Source organism: Helianthus annuus, chromosome 4 (assembly GCF_002127325.2).
Source record: "Helianthus annuus cultivar XRQ/B chromosome 4, HanXRQr2.0-SUNRISE, whole genome shotgun sequence".
NCBI lineage: Eukaryota > Viridiplantae > Streptophyta > Magnoliopsida > Asterales > Asteraceae > Helianthus > Helianthus annuus.
In genome coordinates this window covers 174,450,541-174,459,389 of record NC_035436.2, presented here as the reverse complement: position 1 = coordinate 174,459,389, position 8,849 = coordinate 174,450,541, and positions in this window count along the sequence as shown.

The following is an 8,849-nucleotide window of genomic DNA, read 5'->3' as shown; positions in this document are numbered from 1 at the left end:
CCGTTTTATTTGCACTAAAGCTTTGGAGACATTACCTTTATGGCATTAAATTTGTGATCTATTCTGACCACAAAAGCCTTCAGCATCTGTTCAATCAGAAAGATCTGAATATGAGGCAGCGACGTTGGATGGAAACTCTGAACGACTATGACTGTGAAATAAGATACCATCCAGGCAAGGCCAACGTAGTCGCAGATGCCTTGAGCAGGAAAGAAAGAGTGAAACCAATAAGGATTAATGCCAAGAGCATTGAAATCAAGAACAGTCTAAATGAGAGATTGTTAGCTGCACAGAAGGAAGCTGTGTCAGAAGCTAACTATCCTCACGAGAAGCTAGGAGTAACTGAAGAACAGTTATCCTATGGCAAAGATGGAATTCTGAGATTGAATGGAAGGATATGGGTTCCTATTTATGGAGGTCTTCGTGACGTTATCCTTCAGGAAGCCCACAGTTCCCGATATTCCGTTCATCCTGGAGCGGATAAAATGTACCAGGACTTAAAGGCAAATTTCTGGAGGATAGGCTTGAAGAAGTCTATAGCCACCTATGTAGCAAAATGTTTGACTTGTGCGCAAGTAAAGGCAGAACATCAAAAGCCGTCAGGCTTGCTACAACAGCTTGAACTCCCCGAGTGGAAATGGGAAATGGTGACGATGGATTTCATCACCAAGTTGCCAAAGACAAAGAAGGGAAACGATACAATATGGGTAATAGTTGATAGACTGACCAAGTCAGCACATTTCCTACCCATAAAGGAGACTCATAGCTCCGATATACTAGCCCAGTTGTTTGTAGATAAGATTGTAGCCCTTCATGGCGTGCCTGTGTCTATCATCTCTGATAGAGATACCAGATACACGTCACACTTTTGGAAAAGTTTCCAACCATCTTTGGGCACACGTTTGAATTTCAGTACGGCTTACCACCCTCGGACAGATGGACAGAGTGAGCGTATAATCCAAACGTTAGAAGACAAGCTTCGTGCATGTGCGATCGACTTAGGTGGCAGTTGGGATAACCACCTACCATTGGTCGAATTCTCCTATAACAACAGCTACCATACCAGCATTAAGGCTGCACCTTTTGAAGCTCTATATGGTAGAAAGTGTAGAACGCCCGTTTGTTGGGCAGAAGTTGGAGATGTCCAGATGACAGGACCTGACATAATATCCGAAACAACGGACAAGATTGTTCAAATTCGCGATCGATTGAAAGCTGCCCGAGACAGGCAGAAAAGCTACGCAGATTTGAAGCGTAAGCCTTTCAATTTCGAAGTAGGCGACAAGGTTTTGCTTAAGGTATCACCCTGGAAGGGGGTGGTGCGATTCGGTAAGAAAGGCAAGTTAAGCCCGAGATATATTGGACCTTTCGAGGTAATCGAACGTGTCAGATCGGTTGCCTACAAATTAAACTTACCGAAAGAGCTTAGTGGTATCCACAATGTGTTCCACATCTGTAACCTGAAGAAGTGTTTCGCTGACAAATCACTGGTTGTACCGCATACAGATGTACACATCGACGAGAGCTTAAAGTTCGTTGAGAAACCTGTGTCGATCGAGGATCGACAGGTTAAGAAACTTCGCAGGAAGTATATACCGATTGTGAAGGTGAAATGGGATGCCCGTAGATGTCCCGAGTACACGTGGGAGGTAGAGTCCACGATGAAGGAGAAGTACCCTCATCTATTCCAATAAATCTCGAGGTCGAGATTTCTTTTAAGGGGGTGAGGATGTAAAACCTCGAAATTTTTGCGTCCAATAAAGTATTGACACGTGTCTTAAGTTTACACGTGGTGTTAAATACTAAATAAAGGACTAAAGTTGACAAACATTGAAAGTATGTAAATTCGAGGGTTAAAAATGTCAACGAGGGATAAATATACTGTACAGTAACCCTAAAAGATGCTCGTACCTTCAAACGAATGAATCATGGATCGTACGGAACGAATTATGGGAGAAAGTGAGGAATTACAAACTACTGGGGCCAAATGTGTCAACATGTTTAAGTTATACCTCTGAGTGACCTTTGGGCATACCCAAGGCTTTGTAATGGTAAATTATACTCACTAGAATGCGCGATATAAATTTTGCGAAGTTCCGATTCAAAACGAAAAAGTTATGATCGAATTCGTTAAAAAGGGTTAAAAGCGTCAAACATTGAAAGATAAGACTTTTCGGGTAATAATAAATTAACCAAGGGTTAATAAGTTGGGTAAAAGTTCCGAGGCCCTTATTCGTAAATAAACGAGGCCCAAAGCGCAAAGTTACCCCTTCGAAACCGAAAGGCCAGGGCAATAATTACAAAAGATTTGAAAATCTTGAAAATAAGGCTTCAGTCGGGCCGCGTTAAGGTATTGAGGGATCTTACGCGGGCCGCGAGCCATGTATAGATCCGGGCTCTGACAATAGGATTCAGGCGACCCGCGTAAAGGTAGGCTGACCTCTTACGCGGGCCGCGTCAGCCATCCGGATACAGAAAACGTGGACAGAAGCACTGTTGAGTGTTTTAACCAACCTTAGAGGCAATAATGAGAGCATGGGCGCCCCCTAAACATCCCCTAGCACTCAGGGACACATGTTGATGATCTAGAAACACTTGTAGGCATGTGTGGCAATGATCTAAGGTGCCTAAACTAGTATAAAAGGGCCTTAAGTTACAACATTGTTCTTCACATCTTCATCTGCCTTCTTGATCACTTCTGGAGCTCAAGAACTCTCTCTTAGCATCCCTGGTCGTGCATAGGACTCTTGTAAGTATGCTCCACCCTTTCTTAGTTAAGTTTTGCTTAGTTATAGCCCAAAAGTCAATCCGTCGTAATTAACGATTGACTTAACGATAAATCACAAATGGTCCAGTGGTTTGTCGAATCAAAGGTAGTTATATGTTTGTAATTATGTGGGCATTAAACCCCTAAAAGGGCACCCTCTGATTCCCACTCTAACTAGTCCGAATGTCGAGTCAAACTTGCTTAGAAAAAGTCAACAGAATGCTAATTTGCGATTTTATGCATAATCAGTAATGTAGATGGCGTGTAACCTGTTTTAACACTCATATAACATGATAATAAGTATATTAACTAGTCTAAGCTTGTTTGATCTGACCATTTACTGTTTTGACCCGGTTCGGAACCGAAAGTCGCAAAACTTTGAATTTTGCTTTGACTTCAGTTCTGACCCGTTATGGTATGATTTAGATATGCCTTAGGACTCTCTTAGGACCAGGTTACATGATGGTATACCCCTCTGTGACCGGTTCGTTGTTTGTCCGAGTGTTTAGCACATTTCCGTTAAAAGCTTAAAAGTTGACCATAACGCCCTTTTCACTTTAAAACGAGAATTTTGGACATGTGAAAGGACAATAACCTTAGTTACTGATTTCTAAGTAGGGCTGTAAACGAGCCGAGTCGAGCCGAGCTACACCCAGCTCGAGCTCGGCTCGAACTCGATTCGAGCTGGCTCGGCTCGAGCTCGAATTCCAAATCGAGCTGAGATTTGAGGCTCGAGCTCGACTCGATTAGATTCGAGCTAGCTCGGCTCGGCTCGACCTAGCTCGAACTAACAAAGAACCGCAAGATTTATTACTTAAAAAGCCCTTAAAAAAGAATTTCTTCATAGACTAAGGGCCATATTTGCCATTTAATTTAACCATATGGCTAAATATGCAAGTATAAATAGTTAATTTATTTTGTACATTGTCTTTACTTTCTTTTATAGGGGAGTTACTCTCTTAGTTTTTGTTCTCTAAGCGATGTGGGACAAAAAAAATGAAGGATCTAAACCTTATCGAGCCAGCTCACTAGCTCACGAGCCGAGCCAGGCCAAGCTCGAGCTCGGCTCGTTTACAAACCGAGCCGAGCCGAGCTGGCTCGTTTACAACCGAGCCAATTTCGAGCCGAGCTTTCTTCGAGCTTTTTTCGAGCGAGTTTCGAGCGAGCTGCGAGCCACGAGTTTTTTGAACACCCCTATTTCTAAGCATGTCCCTAAAATTTCACGTCGATCTGAGGTCTAGAATAGGAGTTATGCTAAATAGCGCAATTACGAAAACTTTAGTAATTAAACGGCGCAATTAGCATAAAGCCTATCTAAACCCGAATTTCGACACCAAACGTTTTACACACTGATGTAAAATAATATTTGGAGATTTTTAAAGATTTTTAATTGTTTTTAACCTGCACATAACCTGCGGTTATGGCGTCGATTCGGTAAATACCGAATATACCCTTTTCGGACATAACCTGAGTTCTACATGGTATTTTGACCCGATTCCAGTTGCTACTGATTTTAAATAATAAATAGAGTATTTTGGACTTTATAAACTGTTCGGAAAACTCAGATTTCCTGTAGAACTCAGAAACCTCTCTTATGATCTTTAAAATGACCAAAATGCCCCTACGGGGCGTATATTGGATTTAAACTCGTTACGGACATTATGGAAGGTATCCTACTGATACCACAACCTCTTAACAGCATTTTAACTTAGGAAACATGTGTAGGACTCATACGGTTCCCCGTTACGCCTTTTGCGCGCACGGTTCGGTTTATGTAACTAGTTTACATAAACTAGCCGAAACGGGTCAAACCTTATCGTTTTTACTTCAAACTCCAGAGTGTGGTTATTATACCCGTATAAAACAAGTCTTCAAACTTGTTGGGCCCAAACCACATTCCATTCCCGGTTTTCGCCTTTCACGCGATTAAACCGTAATTATCTTTTGAAACTGACCGGTCTAAGCTAAGGCTAAATTAAAGACCCGTTAGGATTCTAATAGGTTGTTTAAACCTTCGTTCCAGAGTAGGAGACCAGTAAAAGAAACTTGCATTTGTTTATTAAGGATTATTACTTGCTCAGGTAAATACTTTTAACTTATTTTCCGTTATACGGGCTTGGGTTACGGTATTTAAAATACCGCTTGGTCGGGCAATTGACCCCAACTCATTAGTAGTCGGGTGATTTCAATGTGACCCGTTTCAAAATTGGTTTTGTTGGCTTTACGCCTTTGGGAGCTTAATCACCATGTCCCGGATATCCTTGGCAGCATTTTACGAAATGGCCACGACCTAGACACGCGGGTGTAGGCGTACACCCGTCTATGTGTCGTTGGTTTTCCCGCCGCGGTTTTATGCTATGTGGTGTGTCTATTAACCTTAAACCCGGCACGGCCCGGGCGACCGAACGCATAGTGAACATGTAATTCTTTTACAAGATTTAATTATAAATTATCCCAAGTTATAAAGAGTTTGTGCCTTGTGCATTCAAATCAATTTTTATTAAACATTTTACAAAAGTGTCGGTTGAATGTATTTACCAGTGTAAACTGACGTATTTTTCCCCAAAAAGATTAATGCGGGTTCTACTCGCAATAGGCTGGCCACTCCTTAGCATCGTTAGAGTCTCGCAAGCTTGGGATGCCAATATCTGTTGAACAATATTTTATCTTTTATTTTGATCCCCTGTGGATTTGTTTCGACTACTCGTAATACTTGGATATTACAATCAGTGGTTGAAATATAATTTATCTTTATGCTTCCGCTGTGCATTTATATATTGTGTGGTTTGACTATATTGTTGCCAACTACGTCACGGTAATCCCCCACCGGGCCCACCGGTGAAACACGTGGAAATCGGGGTGTGACATCAAGATTGAAACTTATGTAAAAACACAAAGTTACGCAATAACGAACACCGGTTTTCAACCACGTATCACATCCCCACACTTGTCTTTTGCTTGCCCTCGAGCAAATCTGTTTTTCACTTTCACGTGGGTCGAACAACGAATACACATCCCGTTCCCGAGACAAAGGTTAAGGTCTATTGTCATACAAAAGTTCACATTCTTTACAATCTCCACATATTTACCTGTAAAGTGAATAATCACATATAATAATGGTTATCAAAGATTAACCCGCCCGTAAAACTAACAAGTCATGCATATCCCTCACAATGTTCTCTCCACTCGACTTATAATTCGGCTAATGTGTATAATGTATTAGCACTTCAATCAATTAATCGCTCAAAACCGGTTAGAACACGTACCCGCATAGGCTTGCAACTCAATCATTCTCCACCACCGATCACGAATACTAAGCACAAGTCAAAAGGTCTTTGAAGGGTTGTAACGAGGCTAGGCTAAGGGTAGGGAATAGGATATTTTAAAGTGGCTAAGGTAATGAAAATTCAATTCTTATTACAACGCAACTATTCTAAACTCAAATAAACTACAAACATCAACTATAAGGCAATGATTTTCGCCTTTTATTCAACAACTAGAAACACATATTTTTGTATTTTCTCAATGATTTTTCATTCTTTTTCGCAACACTTATATATATATATATATAAATCACAACTATACAACTTAAACTCCTATAATCTAATTTTCATCACACGGGTTTAAAAAGAAAAGGCTTATGGTTGTGGGCTAGATGGGTTGTCAAACGAAAGGTTTAGGCTCAAAGTTGGCTACTAGGGGATAATTTTTGGGTAAGGATATAAAAATGGTGTAAAAAGAAAAGGTTTGCCTAATGCCTTAATCATTCTTGTGCTTGTATTCGGTCTATGGTCTCGAACGTATCAAAAGTTGCAAGTTCTACAATACGCGACTAATGGTCCACTCAAACAAAGAAACATATGAATGCAAATCTATGATATAAAAGTGGCTCAAACCTCACGTATAAAGGTATGATATGTGATATGCATGATATACTAGTTTCTTAGGCGGATTATTCCCAAATAACCACCCGCTAAATACCCGTCATGCTATTAATTTGAACTTAACCATGACAAAAGACCAAATGGGTTGTGCCATCCCTCGTTGACTTGGTTACTTGTGCTTTTAAGATCGCTTTTGAAACAAGAAATTTTCGAAAAATTTTTGAAATTTTTCCCCCATCCCCACACTTGAGGTAAACATTGTCCTCAGTGTGTAGTGTTTAAATGAACGGGTCAAAATCGAAAATTTTTACTACTCCCTCATCCCCACACTTAAGGTAAACATTGTCCTCAATTTGTAGGAACTAGAGTTTTAAAAATGCACAAGGGATGTGACACGACTAACCTTCCCAACATTTCACCCCGGAAATAAAATACAAAATACAATCCACTTATTCCTAACTAAGAATCAAAGTAAAAAGGAAACACATGCACCTGATTTTTGTCGCTTGATACTCATATCTCCTTCGTCTCTTCATAAAAACGGTTGTCCCGCGAACATGTTGTACCTACAAATTCTAATCCTTGTGTAGAAGCATGCTTCTCACAACCATCAAAATTTGTTAGTTACCTAGTCCTACCCTTTTTATGAAACACATTACCAAGCCATGCGTTATTTCACTTTGATTTATGTGGAAAATAATTTACAACAACAACAAACCTAACTCACTTTCGTAGGAATCACGGTTGCATTTAGCTTATGCAACAAGCCCTTTTAAACCCCCCAATAGCTTGGGAGGACGAGACGTCTCGTGGAGGTTATATAGGGAACACACCCACAACGTTCATTTAACTAGGCATAAATTAAATAAAAACGACAAAGAAATAAAAAAAATCAAAGTATACAACAACAACAACACAAAACATACCATACCTCTACCGCTGATATCGCTCGTTTGGATCAACTGGCGGGTTCGGCTGGTATTGATAACCGGTGAGGGCCTTGAACATCTCCCTATAGTTATCGAGGGGACTCTGCTCCCCTTGAGGCGGCGGTTGGTACGGAATCGGGATAAAACTAGAGCCTACCGCTTCGGGCCAATGAGGAGTCGGGTCGGATGGGCCTTGTGGGTGGGGAAGGTCGGGGTAATTTGTCCATCCCGAGTGCTCGGCATATGGGAGGCCGGGTTGATAGTCCCTTTGGTGTCCCTCCTGATCGTGAAGCACCTTGGCATTATTAACAACCATTTGTTGAGAGACAAACAAGGCACTCCAATGGCGTCGGTTCAATTCTCTTTCTTCATTTTAACGCGTTGCCTCTGCTTCTTCCCACGCCCGTCTTCGGGCTGCCTCATCCTCTTGCATCTTCGCCAACTGTTCCATGTGTGATCTCTGCATTGCTTGGAACAGTTGTTGCTGGGCTTCTTGAGCTACCCAATACTCCTGCATTGAGGGTCCCTGGGACTCCTCCCAAGCTTCCCTCCTTCGGTTATACTCCCGGCCTTCACCTATACACACAGAGACATTTTCATATATCTCTTGCTGTCCCCGATCAAAATTTTTGTAGGAGGGCACCCGTCTCATGGTCACAAACCCCGCCACATCTGCATTAATTTCTCTATACGGCCTCATGTATCTTTTTCTGGATCTTTGTGGACCAGAGGGTGCAGCTTCCTCCTCTTCATCGCCCATTTCTTCATCTTCTTCCGATTCTGGTGGTGCCCCTGAAGTAAGAAACTCATACTTGTTACCCAACCTATCAGTCACAACATACTTGTTCCCCGAGAGTTTAATCTCTATCTTCCAGTTCTTCTGCATGGAGGCCTTGTTAATTTCCTCCAACGGTTTAGACACCCATAGTGATTCCGGGGGTAAGCAATTTTGTTAAACAATCATGGCACTAATGAGGCGTGCGTATGGAATAAAACGCCTCTGGGACGACTCCCTAGTAGCCCACGTATTCATCATCACTATGTGTCTCCACGACAATGTTGGGGTCCCATAAATCTAAGAGTGCACCACCCTACAGTCACTCGCTCTAACACCTCCACGATCACCAAACCTCACCAAAATGTTCTCAACCGAAATCCCTTGGAGAATGTTTCCCTCGATCGTCATTTGAGTTCTCTTTGCTTCTCCTCCTTTGTTGTAAGGTAAGATAACTTCTATCAGCTGCTCGGGATCATCAGTGTTCATGTGAT